We start from the raw sequence: 25,239 nt of genomic DNA on the forward strand, positions 1-25,239 counted from the left end.
TGAGAACATTCTGGCTCACATGGTGAAACCCTGTCTCCACTAAAAATACAAAAAAATTAGCCGGGAGTGGTGGTGGGCGCCTATAGTCCCAGCTCTTCAGGAGGCTGAGGCAGGAGAACGGCATGAACCTGGGTGGTGGAGCTTGCAGTGAGCCAAGATCGTGCCACTGCACTCCAGCCTGGGTGACAGAGGGAAACTCCATCTCAAAAAAAAAAAAAAAAAAAAATATATATATATATATATATATATATATATATATATATATGATAGCTGTGAAACAAGAGTATTGACAGTCAATGAAATTACACCTTTGGGTTTCTGTTCAGACAAATTCACCTACTAAATTCTATCTACGTGCTTGAAGAGTCATAAAAGCTATAGAACGCTATGGTTCATTTCTGATCCATTCAGGTAGCTGCTCCTTCCTAAACAAACACTTTTTCTATTCAGTGAAATCTTACTGAACGTGTGGCCTAAAACCTTGGCCCACATGACCCCATACTTCTGAATAAAAATCTGAAAACCCCAGGCCATCATGAATGGTAATAAGAGTTTAGAGGGCCTTGGGCTGGCATCAGAAAAATGATTCCTGAATCGTAACTTTATTGATGTTAAAACTTGCTTATATGATACTGAGCAAGTGGCCCCAGTTTCTCCTTTGACAAAATGAGGAATTAAAATAATCATTGAAATCCCTTCTTCATCCATGATTTTATTCTTACACCTCACCTATATGACATAAAATAAAAATACAAATATTTCTATATTCCTATAATGTTGCCATCAAGTAGGAAAGGCGCTGAAATGATGGAGCAGATGCTTTATGTGTTATGTGTATGTTATGGAGTCGTGTGGACTGAGAGAAAAATTTTACAAACAAATCAGACCAAGGGAAGAAGGGATAGATAATAAAGACTTAATACAGCCCCACTGCCTTTCCAAAACATAATTTTCCTTCAAAGTTTTATTTTCACCTGTATCTTGGGTTTTAGGATTTTTGTGTGGAGGGAATTCTGCTATTGCTCCAAAAGACTTTCCTTCTGTGATTGTCAGCCACCTGCTTTCTAAATTCAGTGACAACAGAAAGAGTGGGGGTGAACCACAAGCCTTTGCTTTTTCCCCCTTTTCAGAGGTATTTATGCAAGCTTTCTCTATGTCTGTGTATTGAGGCCATATGTTCCCTCTCCCCACTATTGAAAGCAACGCTTGTACGTTAAAAGGAAAAAAGACAACCTGTAAGAAGAATAACAGGGAACACGCCTGCAACTCAGATAAACCGATAGATGACCTTCAAATTCCCGGATTTTCTCCATCTTTCAAAGCCCAGTATAGGTTCATGTAGTCACTCCCATTAGTCTGATGTCCCACAATGGGAGTTACATGATGCTCAAAATAAATAAGAGAAGACTGTTGTCAATTCGACAATATTTCTAAACCTAAATAACCATCTGCAACCATATTTTAAGCCTTTTCCTTCTTCCTCAATACTGTATCCCCTTCCTGGCAACGTGCCTGACACAGAAGAAATGCTCAGTAAATATTGGCTGAACAAACAGATGAATGTCTATAGCCCACTTTGCTGGAAGAAGTGGAAGGAGGAGAGATTCCATTGCATATTAGAATTCTGTGTCTTAATTATCTTCAATTAGCTCAATCATAAGGATATTTAACAAACAAACAAAAAGAACATTCCTCTTACTTTTCCCTCCCACTGTGTATTTGGATGCTGCTTTCTTTTCCCTGTCTCTCTCGATGCAAATTAATTCAGATAAATAAGCTCTAACCAAATTACCAACTGATGTTGGGTATCAGCTTTGAATAGCTTGAAAAGCATCTCCTTCAGAGCAGGTCAGTAGCACTTTGTCGATCATTTGCTATCAAGGTATCTATCCTAATAGCTTGGCATTCTTCTGAACAATTTACGCATTTCTGCCACCAGTGAGCAAGATAAGCTGTTCTGTCAGGCATTATCTTTGACAATCTTACATAGCTACAGTCCAGAATCTGTTTCTCTGTCAAGTCTAGGCATATTCAAGTTTCAAAGACAAATGAAAGGCAACATAAAAAAATACCAGCCTTGGCCATCTGGTTAATCAGATTTTGTAAGCACTGGGTCAATATTTTTTCCAACTAAAATGAATACTGCTATTTCAGTACGTTACCAAAATGAAAACACAAAAGGGAAACCAATATGTTAAATCATTCTCACCAGTGATGAAGCTACTATTTCCAGCGTAAACTGAGTTTCACATATAATATTAAGGCACAATGAGCATCGCCCCAAGAGTACTCAAGACAAAGGAGGACTGTAGAGTTTGCCAATAAACTGGTGACAGTTTGCTTTATATTTTCCTTTTCTTATGATACACACAAAAACTACAGAGAGCTACTGTGGGGTAGGTGAAGAAAGCTACCTCATCTTGGCTTTTCATTGTCAAGTGTAAGTTACTTTGATGACACTTCAAACATAACCATCTTCATCTGAACTTTGGTGGCCACCTTGAACTCTTCTCTCCTTTACATTCTAGATTCACAACTGCTGTGGATCCTCCTCTCATAACCTCTTTTGGAATTGTAACTTCTGATCACCTCATTGGATTGTTAGTATTTTAAATGCCTCTTAATCGATGACCTTGTCTAGGCTCTCTCCTCTCCAATCTATTTTATATAATCCAGATTTTATTTTTTTTTGAGACAAAGTCTCACTCTGTCACCAGGCTGGAGTGCAGTGGCAAGATGTCAGCTCACAGCAACCTCCGCTTCCCAGGTTCAAGCGATTCTCCTGCCTCAGCCTCCCAAGTAGCTGGGACCACAAGTGCGCGCCACCACTCCCAGCTAATTTTTGTGTTTTTAGTAGAGATGGGGTTTCACCATGTTGGCCGGGATGGTCTCAATCCCTTGACCTCATGATTCGCCTGCCTCAGTTTCCCAAATTGCTGGGATTATAGGTGTGAGCCACCACACCCAGCCAGTTTATTCTGAAGACTAAAAATTGCAATAATCAATCAAAGACAGCTACCACTTGGGAGCTGCTATGTGCCAAGCATTCTAAGTGCCCAATGGAAATTATCTTATTTAATCCTTACAACAACCTAATAAGGTAGATACTGTCGTTATTCCCACTTTTTAGATGAGGAAAACAACAGGCCAGTAGAGGATAAGTAACTTGCCTAAGGAATAGTGTCTGTTTTTGATCTTTTGGATTCTGCAAGAATTCAAGGTCCCTACCTTTGCCACACAACTCTCTGCTTTCCCAAAACACAGCATATAATGTCCCCAAATATACAATTGCCAAGGTCCATATCTAATAATGCAACCCCACACCATGGTGCCCAGTATAAACACCATCATCAGTCACATACATAGCACTTTTAAGTGCCATACTCATCTCAGGCTCTTAAGTTGGTGTTTTGTTTTGTTTTCGAGATGGAATCTTGCTCTGTTGCCCAGGCTGGAGAGCAGTGGCATGATCTTGGCTCAAAAAAACCTCCACTTCCCAGGTTTAAGCAATTCTCCTGCCTCAGCCTCCCGAGTAGCTAGGATTATAGGCACCCACCACCATGCCCCACTGATTTGTGTATTCTTAGTAGAAATGGGGTTTCACCTTGTTGGCCAGGCTGGTCTCGAACTCTTGGCTTCGTGATCCACCCACCTTGGCCTCCCAAAGTGTTGGGATTACAGGCATGAGCCACCGTGCTCAGCATTCAGGCTCCCAAGTTTTGAGGATGACACTGTACGACCCATGGTTCCCTGCCCAGGTATCCAAACCCTGGCCTCCCAGGTCACATCCCATTCTGGCCCATTCTTTCCCTACCCTTCTCCTAGCTCCTGTAGCATGAATTGTCATGTAAGTCTCAGCACCTCAAATGAGATTGTGTTCTTTGCACACAAACACTAGTCTTTACCATTCCTTTTTTTGCCACATAATTAGCAATAAGGGTAGGCACAAAGAGGAGAGATTCCATAAATATTTGTTGGCATGATGTGAATATAAATAACCATTTAAGAATGTGAAAAAGAATGTTTAGAGTCTTTATTTTGTACTGTAAGATTTTTTAAACGACATTTCATGGTCTGTGTCTAATTGTATGTTTTATTCAATACCTAGCCAATTTTGGCTACTTATTTAATGTGACACTCTAACAATAACTTATATGTTCTCATTGCTGCCATATTTTAACGTTTCAGAGTTTATTTCATATACACACACACACAACAGACCAACAGTTACAGGTAACAAGTCTTACAGCTTCAGGTCAACATGATTGAAATACCATCTCACCTTTTGAAATACAATTAGTGACTCTCTGATGAGGGGGAAAGTGTCTTAATAATCCTTGTGTCTTAATAATCTTTCCATTTTGTGTCTTTGTGTCTTAACAATCTTTCCATTTTATTCTTTTCATGACCCTTCCTCAATGACTAATTTATCATTGTCTTACTTTTTCTTTTTTTAAATCCTTAAGGTTCTTACTGCCAATACTATCTTATTGCCAATACTACTGTATTTATTTAAAGCTGAGCTTATAAAGACTTTCACCCTATTAACCCAGCTGTGGCACATGGCATTAAGGTACCACATTTCTGATTCACTGTGCTACTGACAATCATCACTGGTGTGTTATATTGGCTTCAGGATCTGGGCTGCAGCTATCCTTCACCATAAATTACATAGCTGAATAACAGACGATCCTTTCAGCAGCATGTTCCATCACAATGGAAGGAGAAGGAGTAAGTAACCACAAAGAAAAGCATGGTCCCCCAGGAGGAAAGCAGCCCCAGAGCTGGCAGTAAAGAGGGTAAGTAGGCTGGGGTCAAAATAGCTACTCTGGAAACTAAATACCAGCAAAGCAATTTACCATCCCTGAAGACCATACCTAAGTCCTACATACTGAGCCCAAAAGCTTTAGTCTCTACAAATTAGTGATGTAGACAAATGAAGATATCCGTGCTTATTACCCCTAGCATATCATCTCATCCCTGGTAAAAGGAGATGGACTTGAAGATTTAAAAATAGGTTTCTTCGAGTTCCAGTTCTACCTTAGGCGAATCACTGAAACTCAGTTTTCTTGTTGTAAAGTAGAAATAACAATGCTTGTTATATTTTTTTGAAGGGTGGAGAACACACACAAGTGATAATAGACATAAAAGCCATTTGAAAAAAAGTACAGTATCATGCAACATAAGACATACCAGCATGCTACTGACATGCATTCCCATCAAACTACAGAAATGTGAGCAATCTGAAGCATCCATAACATCAGCCACAAATGGAGCAGCATTTTTTTCACCAAGGTATTTCCATGGAGCTTCCCCTTTCAGTTTTCACGTAGACAATGTGACCTGAGAGGCTTCTGCTGTCTGCAGAATCTTATCCTGATCAATCTTGATCAACAAGCTCTTCTCCATCCATAAGACAGTTTATTTCAGTGACCCAACTGGACACTTCATTTTTGTTTTTTGTGGTACACAAATGTAGCCATTTGCTTGACTAGATCTCTAAGTAGTTGACATTTAAAGGGAAGCTGAAACTAGCTTCAGATACTTTTCTTATAATCACCAAGTAAACACAATATGGAAAAATAAGATTGACCTCACATCTTGATTAGGGAATGAGTTTTCATTTTACAAAAATTAAAACCAGGTTCCCTCTGAATAGACAGCTTCCCTATGTGAGAATTTTTATAAGTTCAATTAACAAAAATACAATTCCACACACAACTTTTCAGACAAACAGCTACAGAATAAAGGGCAAAGGACACCTTTAGTTGGAGAGTGGACGTTTTCCATAACAGATAAACCCATTTTCCTCATTTTGATTCTATACTTATATTTAGCATCAAACCATTTCTGTAATGCCAAATTATAATATGGTAAAGATCTGGAAACTCCGGAATATATAGTAAGAAACCTCCCATGAAAACAAAGACAAATTCACATCTCTCTAATTGGCTCCGTTGCTGTAGCTACCTTATACTTGGTGAGCCTTGGGAATTTTTATGAATAAACTCAACCAATATCAAATCTGTCTGCTGCACAAGTGCTTGGTTCATTATTATGACAAATACAAAAAATACCACTTTATTTATAACAGCAAGTCAGAGTACCTTTAAATCTGTGTGTGTAAAAGAAGCAATGTTCTGATACTGTGAAACCTTACCCGGTTGTGTGTTTCAATAGATGCTACTGTGGGGTTCCACTGGCATGTGTGCCAAAGTCAATGACTGTACATGCTTGGCTTAAAGGAGACTCCTTGGAGCCCAACAGCATCACTTGTCACCAAGGAAATAAACCAAAAGAAAGAGCAGGCATGTGAATTCTGACCACTCAAGAATTTTTGTTCTTTGGAGAAGAGATCCTTCAGAACTCTAGGGATGGTTTTGCAAACCACTCCACACTCCCCCTCAAGTTGCAAACTAAAACTTGCAAAGAAAGAAGGCAGACACTTTAAAGCAGCCATCTCTCCTCTCTTCCACATCAGTTCTGCACTGAAATTGGATGCCAAGTGCTAGGCGGATCCTCGGGATCATCTGGGAATGTCAAGGATTTCTCATCTTTGAGAACCCAAACTCTTAAGGGTCCTGTTTTGTTCGCTCCTGCTTGCTTCCTCGCCAGCCAAGGTTCTACATGTTTGGAATCTACACAGGTCAGATTCTGTCAGTGACCACGAGGCACATGAGACATTTGGGCACCTCCGGCAGCACCTCCCAACTATTCCGGAGTCTCAAGCAGAGCCTCGCCTCCCCCAGGTCTAACCCGCAGGCCCTCTTTCTAATTAAGTGACCTTTCCAAGGAGCGTCCTCCAGCCGCGTCCTGGGGGACGGGTCAGCGGCTGAGCAAGGAGGCTCGACATCTCTGCGCTAAACACTCAACTGTTTGTTTTCTGCAAAGTGGCAGGACACATTTCGGTGGCGACCGCAGCCCCGATTCGCTCCTCGATTGTTGGGCTCTGAGTGGCATTGGGGACACTGCGATCGACGGTTTGAAAGGAGTAAACCGTTGTTTTCGGGAACTTCTCTCTCACTGCTACGGGATTGCGAGCGGAGGGAGAAAGAAAAGCCCACACAAAAGCAGCCAGCCCTGCAAGCTCCGCCAGCACAAAGGCCGGCTCGCTGGTGCGGAGCTAGGAGGCTGGGCTGGAGCAAGGAGTGCCGTGAGTCCTCCGAGGCCTGCGAGCCGCGCCCAGCGCGCCCGGAGCTGCCCCCGCGCACCCCGCACCTGGGCACCGCGCTCCGGAGGAGGCTCGGGGCGCACGCCTGGCGCACCCAAGGCTGCAACGCTCCCGGGACTGCACGCTCCCGGGACGACCCCACGTCACTGAGGCTCCGGTTCCGTCCCTGCCCCGGCGCCACGTCTGCAGCCGCGGCCGCCCAAGTGGCCGGAACCGGGCCCATCCTCACCTGTGCGCCTTCAGCCGAGCAGCGCGCGGAGGACAGACGCAGCGGCGGCGCGGGCGCTCGGCATCCCCGCGGCGGGCCTTGCGGCGGCGGCGGCGGCGACTCCCTAGCTGTCTGGGACGCTAGGGGGAGGGCGCTTCGCTTTGTTGCTTATTCATAAGGCCGCGGCTACGGCCGGGGATTGGGCGGTGAGTAGGTGTGCCCGCCCCGGCTCTGCTGGCACTGACAGCCGACGCCGTTGCCCCACGCCCCTCGGCGCCCACTTCCCCGCCTCCGCTCCCCCGCGGGGGTGGCTTCTGCTGGAGTGTGGGCACCTGGGACCCCTCAGAGATCCAGTGCTCCGCTTCCCGTCTTTACAACCGGAGCTTCTGCGGCAGCTCCGCTTCCCTACCTACAGAGAAAAGACCAGGGCACCGTTTACACAAGAAAAACCTCAATTTTGCTGGTCTTTGGTTCAGGCAAGGAGCGCAAATCTGAGACTGCAGAGTGTTCCTTGTGGAAACTATGGACGGTTTGGCAGGGCCCTTAAGTAGGACCCTTAAAGTAACTCTACACAGAATTTCCCTTTTCCGCCTCTCGGAGAGGTTGCAAACTAGTGCTAGTCATAAGTAAGGTTGATTGAGCCCTTGCACAAAAGTAGATGCTTTGCCCATTACTTTACCTGCTTAATCTGCGCGATAGAAGAGTAGACATTGTAGTCCTCATTTTCCAGGGTAGGAGGTTAAGGCTAAGGGCTGTGTAACTTGTCCAAGGTCATCCGGCTCGCGTGGCCACCGGGAATTTGTGTCCTCCATTCTTGAACCTCTCAAGGACTGTTTTCTTTTTCTGTTATTTCTAATGGTGTGGAAAGAGGTGTTGGAATCTAAAGGCCCATTCTGGAACAACCTCCCCAACCCTAGCATTTTACATTTGCAGAGCACTCTTGACATTCGTCCGCTATTGTGCTTATGAACTCCCTTCTTCATAATAACTTAGTCCCCTTTTGTAGTTAATTATAAACACCTTGAAGTCAGAGCAAGCGCTGGTTCACCTTTGACCCCCACACCTAACACAATGCATAGGTATGTACTGGTTTCTGTTTGTTTGTTTGTTTGTTTTTGAGACAAGATTTCTCTCGCCCAGGCTGGAGTGCTGTGACGCCATCATGGCTCACTGCAGCCTCGACCTCCTCCTGGGACCTCAAGCGATTCCCCACCTCGGCCTCCTAAGTAGCTGGGACCACAGGCATGCGGCACCATGACTAGCTAATTTATTATTATTATTATTATTATTATTATTGGTAGAGATGGGGGTCTCCCTATCTTGCCCTGCCTGGTTTCAAACTCCTGGACTCAAGCCATCCTCCTGCCTTGGCCTGTCAAAGTGTTTGAATTACAGACGTGAGCCACGGTGCCCAGCAGGTATGTACTGTTACCCATTCTACCTCCCTTTAGAAATTATTATCTATGTATAATCATGTATTGATTAATTAGGGGAATACATTCTGAGAAATGTATCCTTAGGGGATGTTGTTGTTATGCAAGCATAATAGTATACTTACACAGACCTAGATGACATAGCCTACTATGTACCAAGGCTATATGGTACAGCCTATTACTCCTAGGCTACAAGCCTGTACAGCATGTTACTATACTCGGTACTGTAGGTAATTGTAACACAATGGTATTTCTTTTTTTTTTTTTTTTTTTTTTTTTTTTTTTTTTTTTTTTTGAGACGGAGTCTTGCTGTGTCACCCAGGCTGGAGTGCAATGGCCAGATCTCGGCTCACTGCAAGCTCCGCCTCCCGGGTTCACGCCATTCTCCTGCCTCAGCCTCCCGAGTAGCTGGGACTACAGGCACCCGCCACCTCGCCCGGCTAGTTTTTTTTTTGTATTTTTTATTAGAGACGGGGTTTCACCGTGTTAGCCAGGATGGTCTCGATCTCCTGACCTCGTGATCCGCCCGTCTCGGCCTCCCAAAGTGCTGGGATTACAGGCTTGAGCCACCGCGCCCGGCCACACAATGGTATTTCTATATCTAAACATTGAAACAATACGGTAAAAATACAGCATAAAAGATAAAAAATGGTGCATCTGCGTAGAGCACTTACCATAAATGGAGCTTATAGGACTGGAAGTTGCTCTGGGTGAGTCAACTCATGAGTGAGACTGTGAAGACCTCGGACATAACTGTACACTACTGTAATGTACATAATCGTACACTACTGACATAACTGTACACTACTGTAGTTAATGTAGGATATAACTGTATACTACACTACTACTGTAGTGTAAACAATGTACACTTAGGCTGTACTGTAGACAAAAACATTTTTTTCTTCAATAATAAATTAGCTTACCATTTTTACTTTATAAACTTAAACTTAATTTTTTTTAACTTTTAACTCTTTTTTTTTTTTTTTTTTGAGATAGGGTCTCACTCTGTCACCCAGACTGGAGTCCAGTGGTGCAGTCACAGTTCACTGCAGCCTGGACTTCCTAAGTTCAAGTAATCCTCCTGCCTCAGCCTCCCCAGTAGTTGGGACTATGGGCACATGCCACCATGGCTGGGTAACTTTTGACTGTTTTGTAATAACACAGCTTAAAACACAAACATATTGTACAGCTGTTCAAAAATATTTCATTTCTTTATTTTCTTATTCTATAAGTCTTTTTCTATTTAAAAAACAAAATTTTAAAAGGCCGGGCATGGTGGCTCACGCCTGTAATACCAGCACTTTGGGAGGCCAAGGCGGGTGGATCACCTGAGGTCAGGAGTTTGAGACCAACCTGGCCAGTTTGGCAAAACCCTGTCTCTACTAAAAATATAAAAATTAGCCAGACATGGTGGTGCGTGCTTGTAATCCCAGCTATTAGTGGGGCTAAGGCAGGAGGATTGCTTGAACCTGCGAGGCAGAGGTTGCAGTGAGCCAAGATCGTACCACTGCACTCCAGCCTAGGCAACAAGGCGAGACTCCATCTCAAAAAAAAAAAAAAAAAAATTAACTTTTTAAACTTTTTGGTTAAAAACCAAAACAGAAACACACACCTTAGTCTGAGCCCGTAAAGAGTCAGGATCATTATCACCTCCACATCTTGTCCTGCTTCAGCACCATGACTAACTCAGGTCTGGAAGTAGAATTCTATACTTGGAACTTAGATTATCATGTGGCTACTGAGTCTCTAAGAAGAGTAGGATGTTCGAAAGGGATACTGAAAAGGAGGCAGGAAGATGTCAAAGAAACTTTGAGGACCATAACACACATAGAACAGTCATCTCCTATGATAACAAGGCCTTCTTCTGCAATACCTCCTGAAGGACCTGCCTGATGCTGTTTTACAGTTAACATCTTTATTTACAAGTAGAAGTAGTACACTCTAATGATAAAAGTATAGTACAGTAAATATATAAGCCAGAGTAACATAGACATTTGTTATTATCAAGTATATACTGTACATTATTGTATGTGCTATAATTTTATATGGCCGGCAGTGTGGTAGGTTTGTTTACACCAGCATCACCACACAAAGGAGAGTAATGCATTATGTTGCATTGCACTAGGATATTCCAATGGCTACCATGTCACTAAGTGATAGAAACTTTCCGGCTCCATCACAATCTTATGGGACCATCATTTTATATGCAGTTTGTGGTTGACTGAAACATTGTTATGGATACATGAGTACTTCCGGAATGTGATTGGATTGAGTTGAATCTATGAGGTTGGTTGGTTGGTTTGTTTTTAGACAGGGTCATGCTCTGTCACCCAAGCTGGAATTGAGTGGCCCAATCACTGCTTATTGCAGCCTCAACCTCCCCAGGCTTAAGCAATCCTCCCACCTCAGCCTCCCGAGTAGCTGGGAGTACAGGCGTATACCACCACACCAAGCTATTTTTTTTTTTAATTTTTTGTAGAGACGAGGTTTTGCCATGTTGTTCAGGCTGATATTGAACTCCTGCACTCAGGTTATCTGCCTGCCTTGACCTCCCAAAATGCTGGGATTATAGCCGTGAGCAACCACACCTGGCCTGAGATCTGCTTTTTGTATATATTCAGTGCAATACATTGCACTGTGACCAGGTCTTCTATCTGGATTCTGTACCCGCCATGTAGATGAGCCACACCCAGCCTGACCACGTCGTATTTCAGCATTTTATTTTTAAGTCACTTGTTTGAAACTCAGACCACATCTTCTTGTAAAAACAATGTTATATAGTATGGCGGGGCTACCAGCTAGCCCACAATATTAAGTCTACTCAACCCAAATACAGGTAAATAATAGTATTTAAAAAAAAAAAAAAAAAACTAACCTGAATTCTGGGTGTTCTGAGCAGATGGCCAGGCAGAAGAGGAGAGACAGCAAGAGGAAGGAATTCCAGTTCTTCTCACATTTACACACAAATTTGAGACATTCAAAGTTTCTTTGACATCTTCCTGCCTCCTTTTCAGTATCCCTTTCTAACATCCTACTTTTCTTAGAGACTCGTAGCCACATGATAATCTAAGTTCCAAGTATAGAATTCTACTTCCAGACCTGAGTTAGACTCAAAATTTTCCATTCTTCAAAATTACCCTTCTCTCATAGTAAAATTCCTGTCTCCCATTTCCTCAATATAAATTATTTCAGGTGTGCATTAAAAGTAAAGTGATCTTACTGGAAATCATTTATACTAGTCCTTTATCCTTCCAAAAATGGTTTGTACTGCTTTCAACAACTCTGCTTTATACAATTTATCTCAACCACTGCTATTGATACATGACGGTGGTCATAAGATTTACTCTTCTCTTCCCTCAACACACACACACACACAAATTGTACGTTAAGGAAAGTTGTACTCTGCAAGTCAAATAACTAAATCCACATACAATGAATGTTATTAACCTTTTACAGGTAGAGCAAGAAACTGTGGGGCGGTGGGGGGGGCAGGCAGTGGGGGGAGGTTTAAAGCTTGGGAATAATAAAAACTCCAATCAGGCCGGGCGTGGTGGCTCATGCCTGTAATCTCAGCATTTTGGGAGGCTGAGGTGGGCAGATCACCTGAGGTCAGGAGTTTGAGACCAGCCTGATCAACATGGAGAAACCCTGTCTCTACTAAAAACACAAAATTAGCCGGGTATGGTGGCACATGCCTGTAATCCCAGCTACTCGGGGGGCTGAAGCAGGAGAATCACTTGAACCTGGGAGGCAGTTTGCGGTGAGCTGAGATCATGCCATTGCACTCCAGCCTCGGCAACAAGAGCGAAACTCCATCTCAAAAAAAACAAAAAAAACAACTCCAATCAAGGTAATAGGCAAGGAAACTTAGGAAGGCAATTTTAAAGTTGCCAGATTTAGCAAATAAAAATAGGAGATTCCCAGTTAAATTTGAATTTCAGATAAACCACAAACAAGTTTTAGCAAAAGTATGTCCCAAATATTGAAAGAATGGGACAGACAGTACTGAAACATGATTCGTGATTTATCTGAAATTCCAGTTTAACTGGGCATCCTGCATTTTATCTGGTAGCCCTCTCAGTTTTAGGCAATTAGTTGGTCCTGGTTACTAAAAAGTCTTTGTGTCGGAGAGAAACTGGTCAAGTGTAGCAAAGAACAGGATAACCAACCCCCAAGAGCCAGAAGTGAACAATACCCATTCAAATACCGCACAGAGGGAAGAGCTTTGGCAATGCAGATGTGAGCATTATGATGTCCTTGGTGAGGCTGTCACTCAGTTGGGAAGAAATGCTTCTCAATATGATCATTAACTGTCGTTAGTTTGATTCCCACGTACCAAGTCCCATGTATATGGCACATGGGGCTCTGCTAAAACGAATATTTCTGTCTGCCTGACCTCTATAAAATTGTTATTCTGTATTATGTGAGCTGAATTGTTTGAGTCTGTTCCTAACACATATATTCATGCCCACAAAAATTGGGTTTCTGGTCTTGCAAAGTTAAGAACAAGGCCTTGAGCAGAGCTGACTTTATCAAGGTAAGTGCCACTTCAGAAGGATACTTAAAGACCAGGTGGCAGGTCCTCCCCAGACTCTGCATCACTGTTTGCTGAGGGCGTTTTTTTTTGTTGCAGTTTGTTTTGTCTTGTTTTTATTTGAAATTGTACCAACCACAAGGATTTGAGGCCATCGAATAAAATGAAATGGAAGAGCCACATGAGAAAAAACTTCTTGGAAGGTTGAGTTTACCTGAGATCTCCTCAAAAACCATTCCTGTTTTTCAGTGATTTTTCCTCCCTTTTTATAAAATTCCTTCCTTGGATTTTGTAGTTCTTATTGGCCCCCAGATACACAACAAAGAGGTCCTGCCATGGAAGACGAGGAACAGGAGCTGCTATGTAAAATAGGAGTCATTTGCAAGTTGGATATTTAAGTTCTCCCTGCAATAAATGGTCTTTTCCTTTTGGCCTTCCTAAAAGTTTATGAACATGAGCTTTTCAGCATCCCCCACTGTTCTCTGCCCAACTGCTCCCTAACTCTAATTCTCCATTGGGGACTTTCTTGTTGCTTTTAATTTTTTCTGTTTGTTGTTAGTTTTGAGACAGAGTCTCGCTCTGTTGCCCAGGCTGAAGTGCAGTGGCCCGATCTCAGCTCACTGCAACTACCTCCCGGATTCAAGCGATTCTTGTGCCTCAGCCTGCGGAGCAGCTGGGACTACAGACACACACTATCACGCCTGACTGATTGCTTTTAATTTTTTAAGTTGAAATTCTAATTCCCAGGGGTGGACTTTAGTGTAAAATAATATTGCTAAGTATACTCTACTCCCTCTTGGTATTCAATAAATATTTTATTTTTGTGGTGATGATGATGTAGATAATGGTAATCATGTTAGACAGAATCAGCTTCATTAATTCTGATAGATGTTTTCATTGCATCCAAAACTCTCAGAACACTTGGCATGACCAGTCTTGAACTACTGCAGTGCCAGTGGGCTTAGATTTTTACCTCCTACTAAATTATGTCATTGGTATGCAGTTTTTTGTGAAGACAAGTGGGAGGAATAAATCCCATAATAAAACAATTTTCCTTAAACAAGGCTTTGGAACAGACTTTTATACATTGTAGTTGCTTTTTTGTTTTGTTTTGTTTTGTTTTGTTTTTTTAACAGAGTCTCCCTCTGTCGCCCAGGCTAGAGTGCAGTGGCACTACCTTGGCTCACTGCAACCTCCACCTCCCGGGTTCAAGCCATTCTCCTGCCTCAGCCTCCGAGTAGCTGGGATTACAGGTGTGCACCACCACACCAAGCTAATTTTTGTATTTACAGTAGAGACGGGGTTTCACTTGGCCAGGCTGGTCTCAAACTCCTGACCCCAAGTGATCCACGCACCTTGGCCTCCCAAAGTGCTGGGATTACAGGCGTGAGCCACTGCGCCTGGCCTATAGTTGCTTTTAACTGCTAATATAGAAGTCCACTACATTTACCTATCTTTATTACCTAACACTCAGGTAAATCTTCTTGCTTCTCTGCTCTCCCCAAGAAAGTTATTACAATTATAGAAGCAGAGTATTACATGCCTTACATTTGCTTCTTTAAAATCTATGCTTTTCAATATTCTCTTATTAAGTGTTGGATTTATTTAGGCCCTGAACTTTCTATTCAGTTCTAAGAAATGGAATTTTGTCTGTTGCCTTGAAAAAGCAAGATAGGAGAGGAACGGACCACTAAGCAGGCACAGAAAGAAACAAAATTACAAAAAGAATACAGTCATTTTAAAAAAGCTTTTTTAGATAAAGAGGCTGAAAACATTTACAAAAAATAAATCTTGTCCTTTACTTTACAGCCATGAATATGTCCTTGTGAGACAGTCTATAAAAATCCCTTTCAAGAGATTCGAACATCAAAGGTCTAATGTCTTCTGTGGAATATATCCTTTAATTCTAAAGGAATTGGCCATCAGAAGTAACTATTGTGTATTCAAAATGGCATCCATAACTCTAAAAAAGATATGAATTGCCTTTTACTTTGTCAGACAAAATAGTCTTATCTCCATCTTTGTATTTTTTAATGTTCAATGATAAATAAATCAATGACTCTCAGAGGCTCCTTATCTTAAACCATGGGTTTGAGATATTTATTCCTGACATAATGGTATACATAATCACTGCCTATGTTGCAAAGAAAGATTATTTACTCTTCTCTGTCTCTATTAAGGGTAGAATTAAAGAAAATGGATTTACCAGGAGAAGCAAAGTTCAGGCTCAAAGTAGCACTGTTGTCACAGAAAGTTCTTAGACACTGGAATAGATTAGCAAAAGAGATTATATATTCTCTTTTGTGTAGGCTTCTAAAACGAGGATGAATTTAAGTCTGACTGGGTTGTGGGTTTCTGATGAAACACCATTAGTTCACTCAATAAGGACATTATGGGGATAGTTGTAGATGTGGAAAAGCTACCAAATATATTTACTGAGAAGAACTGTATTATTGTTTATTATCTACCTTCTAACAAATGTTGTTTATGCCACTTCCAAAGAATGTGATTCAGTTATTAACATCAAGTTCAGGACACACAAGAGTACATTCAAAGAGCACGCTGACAGCAAAAGCAAAGGACAGGATACTATCAATGGAGATTTTCTCCATTATAATGTAGCTCATAATCAGAATAATACCAACAATTTGAATACTGGTTGACCAAGGTTTAAATATGGTATGGATGTCAGTGCAAAAAACAAACAAACAAACAAAAAAGGACTTTCCTTCAGTGTAACACTCAACCTTCTGCTAAATTTTTTATTCCTATAAATTTTGGTTAGTTTTTCTGGCCAAACAGCCCTAGATGAGTTCATGTTTCACAGTCATTAAGCCATGGGCACTGCATCATGCAATGTGGGTTATGTGTGTATTTTGGCATTGAGCTTAGCTCTGTGGTTAATCAATCATCGACAAATGTTTTTGTTTTGTGGGAGGTATGTGGAGTACGCAAAGATCAATAATTGAACTCAACACTCCCTGGGAATCTTAAATTTAGTTGAGAGGAAAAGGTATATACTTAAAAACATTACCAATAACACACAATGTAAAATTTCTTTATAGGCTTCTTTCGTGATCTAAAGGGGGTATGGATTTTCATCATCTTTTTCCATGATACTACCACAAAGCAGAGCTATTCTTAATATAGTTAGTGCATATGTGTGTAACTGTCTTTCCCCCAAGAAAACTATAAGCTCTTTGAATTAAGACAGTGTGTTTTAAATAATCTCACATCTCCCACAACACCTACAGAAGTGCCTTGACATAGCAGCTGTTCAAAAAGTATTTGTTGACCAATCATGGCCATAGCTTATGCCAAAATAAATATGTAACACTACAATGCTCAACATTTTATAATTATGAAGCATGAAACTGAATACTACTCACATGCAAAGGAAATTTGGCTAGCTTCAGAATGAAATACATCAATCTCATTCAAATTGGGAAGATACATTCCAGCGTAAGTGCCTCTGAGACTTAGGATTTAATTATTTTTTTACATCCTTTAAGAAAGGATTAGTCCATGTGTGCATGTGTCCTGTCTGAAACCAGAGAACTGAGCCAACTGATGTTTCAAGTCCCTTTCTAACCACAAGTCTGTGATCCTTTTTATTGGTGAAGTTCACATTAATTTAAAGAAGAGTTGCAGGCCTGACGTGGTGGCTCACACCTGTAATCCCAGCACTTTGAAAGGCCAAAGTGGGTGGATCACCTGAGCCCAGGAGTTTGAACCCAGCCTAAGCAACATGGCCTAGCCACCACGCCTGGCTAATTCTTTGATTTGCTGTAGAGACAGCCTGGGAGACTGAGGCTGCAGTCAGTCGTGATCATGCCACTGCACTTCAGCCTGGGCAACAGAGTGAGACCTTGTCTCAAAACACAAAACAAAACAAAGAAACAAAAAACAAAGAGAAGTTGTGCACGAACAAGAAATACCCTGAGTGTAAGATTAAAAACAAAAACAGAAACCTGCTTCAAGATGAATCCAGAACTAGATTTCATGGAGGCCTAAGTCCTTTGAAGTAGCTACAGAAATATGTTTTGTTTTATTTTTTTTTTTCTCAAGACCTGCAATATAAAGTAGGCATAAAAGATTCACTTTGCAGAATCAGTCCAAAGCAATTCCTCCATAACTTGTTTACAAAAATAGCCAAAGGGGTGGAAAAACTTCCTTCAGAATCAGGGTGATTGAAAGCATGTCTCATACAGAGAAAATTATTTACTTTTGGACTGGTCTAAAGTGTGAGGCATCACCACAAAAGAATAAATGAATTTTTCTCCAAAAGATTCCCAGTAAAGATAAATGGAGGGTCATGTGATGTTCTTTCTTTTCCTTCTCTTTTTGCTTTTAGGAGCCTTCTATAAGTGGTATTCAGGCATAGTGATATGTTTTGTTTTCCTTCTGTTTCTCTCTTTGCAAAAGGCGTTTTAAGGCACTTGCCATTACCAGCTAATGTTCATTTTATGACATTGTTCCTAGCAATCAATCTTACATTGATGGGCACTTCTCAGTCAGAGTCAGATCATATTCTGCTTGGTTCATCAAAAAAAAAAAAAAAAAAAAGATTTTTTTCCCTTGTTACTCTCCATTTCTCCTTTAAATTCTATTTCTTTGTTTTTCTCGTCTCATACTTCTACTTTCTAGATTTCATACTGCTGCTTTTAAAATTTAATGTCTTCTCCAGTGTATACATTGTTCCTTGTTTCAAAGACGTGAGCCTGAGCACTTTGGCCCAATCCTTTTCAATTTCATAGCCTTTAATTCCAGTATGCTGCTGTGTTTGAGGCAGCCTTGAGGACTATAACAAAATTTCACGTGGTGCAATGCATTATTCATTCATAAGCAGTTTTACAGGCCCGTTCTTTTGCCCAAGGCACAAACATAAGCAATTGATCTTACTTCCTCTCCCTCTCCTTCTACCTGAGAATAAGAAATGTGGCAGACATCAAGGACATCTAAAGCAGATGATAAATATATGGAAGAAATTATCCATTATCCCAGGTTGTTGCTCCAAGCCTGCCCAATGTCATCCCTTTCCCAGCCTCAACTCCTCCGCCTCCTCCCCACCATCCTGAAGTAAATGGGAGTAACACCTGTGTTATGGACTGAGTTGTATTCCCCCAAAATTCACACGTTGAAGCCCTAACTCCCAGTACCTCAGAATGTGACTGTATTTGGAAAGAGAGTCTTTTCTAAATTTTTATTTTTATTTTTAGAGACAGGGTCTTGCTCTGTTGCCCAGACTAGAGTGCAGTGGTGCCATCATAGCTCACTGTAACCTCAAATTCCTGGGCTCAAGGAAAATTCCTGGGCTCAAGGGATTCCCCTGCCTAGCCTCCTGAGTACCTGGGACTACAGGCATGGGCCACCATGCCTGGCTAATTTGTTTTTTTTTTTTTTTGGCAGAGACAAAGTCTCGCTATGTTGCCTAGGCTGGTCTCGAACTTCTGAGCTCAAGTGATCCTCCCACCCTGGCCTCCCAAAGTGCTGGAATCGCAGGCGTAAGCCACTGAGCCCAGCCAAGAGGGTTTTTAAAGAGGTAATTAATTAAAAATTCAATCCCGTATGCCTTGTGTCCTTGTAAAAAGGACACAGACACACATGGAAGATCATGTGAAATCACAGAAAGTAGCCATCTACAAGCCACGAAGAGAGGCCTCAGATGAAACCAACCCCATTGACACCTTGATCTTGGGCTTCTAGACTCCACAACTATGAGAATATTAATTTCCGTTGTTTAAGGCTCTTGGTTCATGGTACTTTGTTAGGTACCCCTAACAGACTAATACAGCCTGGCACAGTTGGAGGTCTCTTCTGATTGGCTAGTGCTTTTGCCATGCTGAGTATTTTCAATAGCTTCCCTGGTTGAAGCAAAACAGTTATATATTTAGAGGGGAAGCATAGGAAAATCAGTCTCCCAAAAGGAGCATATTTTCAGACCAGAAAATCCACAGGTGGCACCTTTTTTACATTGCAGCTCTCCTTAGTAGTAGAATCTGGCTATGCATTTGAGCCATTTCTTAAGAACATGACTTGAACTGCTGTAGAGGCCACCTGGAGGTTCTTGGCCTTTTCTGGGATAAGAGAGCAAACAAGTGTTCAAACAATCTAAGCAAAAGTATTGCAGAGGAACCAGGAGCATGCATTTAGCTTCAAAATAGGATAATAATAGTTTTGATATCCTAGGATTATTGGGAGAATTAAATGCAATAAGGTGTAATGGACTAAACACAGTGTCTTTAACACCCATTACATATTCAATGAATACTATTATGTGAATCAAAGTGCAGACCCAGGTAATGAAGTATTGATTTTCAGCTGTAGAAGCAGGTATTTCCTGAGTTGATGGCTAATGGATTTTTTTCTTTCTCGAGGAACTTTCTGGGAATAAAAATGGACCTATCGGTATCCCTATATTTAAACTTCAGGTTATTGTGGAAAGAACAATTTTCTGGGAATAGATTTTAGAATGGTAATTTTGGCATAATTCTGTGGCATTTTCTTGGAATTTCACCAAGTTTCATCAATAAAACTGTCAAATTTAAGTAATTTGCACTATGTCCATCCACCAGGTTCCCATTAACACTAAATTTTTCCCCAAGCAGAAACATTCTTACATAGGCAGAAAATGTTTTTAAATTTACTGAAATTATACTATTATTTAAATGATCTAGCATTTTATGAAACTGCAGTTAACTAGAACCAATTACATGACTTATATAGCTGAAAATAAGTTGGAATTATAATAGTGTCTGACCTATTACAGATATTTAATAGATTTATCTCATTTAAGGATCTCAAAACATAATAATTATGGAGGTGTGCTTCTCATCTGCTCCAATTTCCTTATTTATCAAATGAGACACTAAACCTACAAGAGATTGCCCAATATCAGGGCAAAGCATACACAGGAACCCATATCTCTGGATGCGTAACCCAGGACTCTTCCTCTTCTATTCAGTGGCACTTTTATGTTTCAAGGGGGAGAGAAACACATTTAAGAGTTTAACCAAAGATTTAGCTTCCTGGCCAGGCACAGTGGCTCACACTGTAATCCCAGCGCTTTGGGAGAACAAGGCAGGTGGATCACCTGAGGTCAGGAGTTGGAGACCAGCCTGGCCAACATGGCGAAACCCCGTCTCTCCTAAAAACTACAAAAATTAGCCAGACATAGTGGTGCATGCCTGTTGTCCCAGCTACTCAAGAGGCTGAGGCAGGAGAGTCGCTTGAACCCAGGAGGCGGAGGTTGTAGTGAGCTGAGATCATGCCACTGCACTCCAGCCTTGGTGACAAAGATTTAGCTTCCCAACTAAGCATCGTAATCTACATTGACACCTCTGTGCCTGGGCTGGGCTCATGTTCCCTCACCTGAATTGAACATTTGTATCTTCCTTGTCTGGCTAAGGATACTTACACATGGTTACAAACTCACCTTAGCCATCCTGTTCAGGAAACTCTCCCTGATTACCGAGGCTGGGTGGAATGCCCCCATCACACCTGTTCTGTCTTAGCACTCAGATTCAACTAGCCACGTGTCAGGCACCCAGCTGCCCACGGTGCCTCCTCCAGCATCCCACTCCAGCTTGTATTGTTTTTAGTGTGTATCGCCCCTCAGTCCCTCAGACCTTCCCACAGTCTGTATTCTGCCTGGCCTGTATCCTCCCTTAGTCTGTACCCCTGACTTTTATCCTCCCTTCAGTCTGCATCACGCCCCAGCCTGTATCCTCTCTTAATTTGTACCACTTCCTAACCTGTATCCATCTCAGCTTTTATCCACCTTCCTGTATCCTCCCCAAGCTATTCCCCCACAAGACGGCATCCTGTATCACTCCCGAATCCCCCAGCCTGTATCTCCTCTTGAAAGGCAGAATTCTAAGATGGTCCCAAAGAGTCCTAGCCTCTGGTATGCATAATTCACATCAGAGTAATTCAGTAATTACTCTTTTCCCATTCAGTCAAACATGAGTCAGTAATTTGGTCAAACATGACTCCTTTCCCAGTAATTTAGTCAAACATGAATCTAGTGCAGCTGTGAAGTTGCAGATGTAATTAAGGTCCCAAATCAGTTGATTTTAAGATACGGAGAGGGCTAAGCCTCGTGGTGCGCGCCTGTAGTCCCAACTACTAGGGAAGCGGAGGTGGGAGGGTCACCTGAGCCCAGGAGTTCCAGGATGCAGTGAGCCCCAATCACACCATTGCACTCCAGCCTGGGCTACAGAGCAAGATCCTGTCTCAAAAATAAAAATAGGGAGATTATCTAGTAGGGCTGACATAATCAATGGACCCTTTCAATCTGGATGTAGAGGTTATAAACAGAGAAGTCAGAGATTCAAAGCGTGAGAGCACCTGGGAAGAGAACCACATGACAAGGAACTGCGGGCGCCCTCTAGTGGTTCCGAATGCCGTGGCCAAAAGCCAGCAAGATGCTTCACTCCTACAGCCACAGGAGTTGAATTCTTCCAACAACCTTGTGAGTTTAAGAGGTTCCTGAGCCCTGGAAAGGAGCACAGCCCAGCGACACTTTCATTCTCCCCTTGGGATACACTGAGTGGAGAACTCAGCCACACCGTGTCTGGACTTCTGGCCTACAGCACTGTGAACTAATAAACGGTGTGTTTTAAGACACTAAGTGTATAAAAATTTGTTATATAACACAGAAACTTAATACAACACCTTCCGCAGCCCGTGCACCCCAGTCCGTATCCCCTCAATCTATATCCCACAGCCTGTATCACTCCAGCCTGAATTCCCCCAGGATATATCTCCGTAGCTTGAGTCATTTCCCAGTCTGTATCACCCACTCCAGCATGGATGCCTCTGGCCTACATTCCTCTCAGCTTGTACCATCCCCCAGCCTAAATGCCCCCTACATACCCACAGCTTGTCATATAATACCCCCATCAATACCATCTCTCTCTCTCTCTCTCTCTCTCTCACACACACACACACACACACACCACTAGCACCGCTAACACCACCACCCACCACCTGCACAGCACAGCACCCTCAGTGATTCTGCCCAAAGAGTACACCACTCGGGTTCACAGTCTGCAGCACCAGATGGAAATTTTGTCTCCTTTCCAAGACGGGTGAGCAGGACTGGGCAACCCAAAGGGAAAATGTAGTCTCTTCTTTGCTTCTTTGAGCCTTAAGCCGATCACGAGCAGCCAGTCAGCCCTGCTTCCTATGCACTGAGCTCTGCACTAGTTTCCCCAGCAGTCTAGAATCACCTCCCACCCCCACCAAGCCGGCAGCAGGCACTCCCTTTCCAAAGGGAAATGAAATGGGGCCCAAATCAGTTGGCCAAATCCTCTCATCTTTCCTATCGAAGAGTTTGAAAATTCCTTTTCTCCAGGAGGATTGCTGACCCCCTCCACCCATTCTCCACCTCCAGTCCAGAGCTGGCCTTCTGGACTTTTCTGTCCTTCTGGACTTTTCTTCATCTGTGCTATCCCATAACTTACATTTGCAAGATGGTATGTTTCTCAGTGATGTATTCCTCCATAATTATCCTTGTACCTTAACCTGAACTTTTTCTGAGTTGGTTGGGATGAGTTGTATAAGTAACCAATACCTACTGTCAAATAGCAAACGTTAGGTGAAGAACATAGAACATCTGTGTAAAAGGATAAATAACTTCACGTGTACAAACATATACACATACAAAGTATATGCATCTATACAGTGTGTATGTATATACACATATATAATATGTATTACATTTTATATATTTATAGATTTTATATATATATATAACAACAACCCTGCAAGGTGTAATTACTATTCCTATTTCATAGATGAGGAAATTGAGGTTCACAGAAGTTAACTAAGTTGTCTAATGGCACACAGCAAGCAAGCAACAGAGCTGGAATACCAACTTGAGCAGTCTGGCTCCAGAGTTGATCTTCTTACCCACTCTGCTGAACACTTACAAGGTGTCAGGATCACTGTGCTAAGTAGGGCGCATGCATCAATTATGGCAAGAAAAGAGCAGGAGAGAAAGCAGAGAAAACTGTGTGCTAAAGCAATCAGGACAGTTTTCACAGAGAAAGTGGGGCTTGAGCTAGCATGAAGGGAAAAGTTGGACTCAAACTTACAAGGGTAGGGTATTCAGGTTGGAGGAATGGAATGAACTAGGCACAGGAGTAGGGGCATGCATGTTATGGTAGCATAATTTGTATAAGGGAGCTATGGGAAATAAGACAGAAGAGGTTAAGTGGAGACCACATTGTGGCTGCCTTGAATGTTAAGCCAAGGCATTTGGCCTTAATTATAAGGCAAGAAGAGGAAGACCTAGGAAAATTTTTGAGCAAGTGAGTGGGAGAGGAGAGAGACAGTTGAATATGGTGAATGACTGAACTTGGGAGATAAAAAGAATTTAAAAATTAGTCCAAAATTTAGTTCTTGGGTGATTCAAGTAATTTTTATTTTAATAATACAAATTGATTAAATTATATGTGGGGCTGAAATTTGCTTCCTTGCAATAGTTACACACATGATTGTTCTTTAAATTCTGCTGGGATGGAAATCCTATTTTGCCCTCCCCATAAAGCAATCCAGGAAAAATTTGTGTAGGGCCAGAAAAGTATGAAAAGTCAACAGGATCATTAGAATCCTATGGATTCTCCTACCCTAGAGAAAAATTCAAAATTTCAGCTATACTATGGGCATTTTAGCAACAAGCCAGTTGCCCTCTGGGATAGTACCCCAACTAAATAGGATGTTATGGAGCTTTGCAATGATTCCAAATACTTACATAGGTTGTTGTAGGAGTTACATGTTTTGCTGTGGGAATAACATAGAGTCTAATCCCCTTTCCCATGAGAATGCTATGTCATACTTTATCAGACCGTATATGTGAGTTATTGACCTCCAACTACTGGACTCCAAAACATATACAAACCCAAGATTTTGACAGACAGATTGAGAGCTTAGGCTGTGGCAGGGCTACTCTCTGTCAGTTTTCAAGCTATTCTCCAAAGCATCTCCAGCCAACACCAGCACCACTTGCTAGCCTGGAGGGACCTTGCCCATCATACATGTCTTTGAGGATCTCTGCTGTGTTGGTCAAACCATCTTTGCCAAGAACTTCTTGTAGCTTTCTACAAGAAAGATTTTGTCCTTTTGTGTCTAGCTTATTTCACATAGCATAATGTTTTTCAAAGTTTACCCATGTTATAGCATGTATTAGAACTTCATTCCTTTTTATGACTGAATAGTGTTCCATTGTATGCCTCAAACTGTGATTGGACTCTTCATCCACAGAGGCCTGCTTCCATCCTAACTGAGTAACTAGACTTTAATAATGGACTCTAAATGAAATTGGAACTCACTGATTCTGTGGCTAATGCAATCTGTCTATTGAGTATTAATATATTCCCTGTGAGATTTGTTCTTGCTATTCTCCCTCTCTTTCAGCGTTATGAAAAAGAAAAAATATATCTTTCTATGGCAATAAATCATGTGATTCATGAAATCATACTTTGATCGTCTCCCTATTTTAATCTACAAAACATAGAACAGCTGAGGAACTCAACTCTAGGAGCTCCTTTCTTGCTCTATATTTATATCGAGTGGGCGAGAAGTAGGTTTCTATTGACAGTGAGATCAAAGCAGGCCTGATTTGCTAAAGGTGTAGAAAATATTATTGGTCCAAAGTTATATATCATAGTTAATCACTATATACTCTCCCATCTTTTTAGATACCTCATTATTTTAAAGTGTTATTAGGGGGTTAGTTGCTGTAAATATGCAACCTAAAAGACATATTTTAAACTTTTCCTCCACGGAAGGAATTAACAATAAATGAGAACAAAAAGTGCGTGGGAAAATATACTTCACAGCAGCCCTGGTACACATTGCAAATACTCAACCAAAGCAGTAGAAGTGC

The 25,239-nt window shown here is 41.8% G+C and overlaps 1 protein-coding gene across 4 annotated transcripts in view; it reads right to left on the reverse strand.

Annotated features, from left to right (window-relative positions):
- The window catches only part of ARMH4 (armadillo like helical domain containing 4), a 157,867-nt gene extending 150,354 nt beyond the window's left edge, over positions 1-7,513 (reverse strand). For all 4 annotated transcript variants that reach the window (XM_015453829.4, XM_005561353.5, XM_065548850.2 and 1 more), the window contains exon 1: positions 7,401-7,513. The gene's annotated coding sequence lies outside the window, so the exon portion shown is untranslated. The remainder of the gene's footprint in view (positions 1-7,400) is intronic.
- Between the last annotated feature and the right edge of the window lie 17,726 nt (positions 7,514-25,239).

The sequence above is a fragment of the Macaca fascicularis genome, chromosome 7, assembly GCF_037993035.2.
Source record: "Macaca fascicularis isolate 582-1 chromosome 7, T2T-MFA8v1.1".
Taxonomy (NCBI): domain Eukaryota; kingdom Metazoa; phylum Chordata; class Mammalia; order Primates; family Cercopithecidae; genus Macaca; species Macaca fascicularis.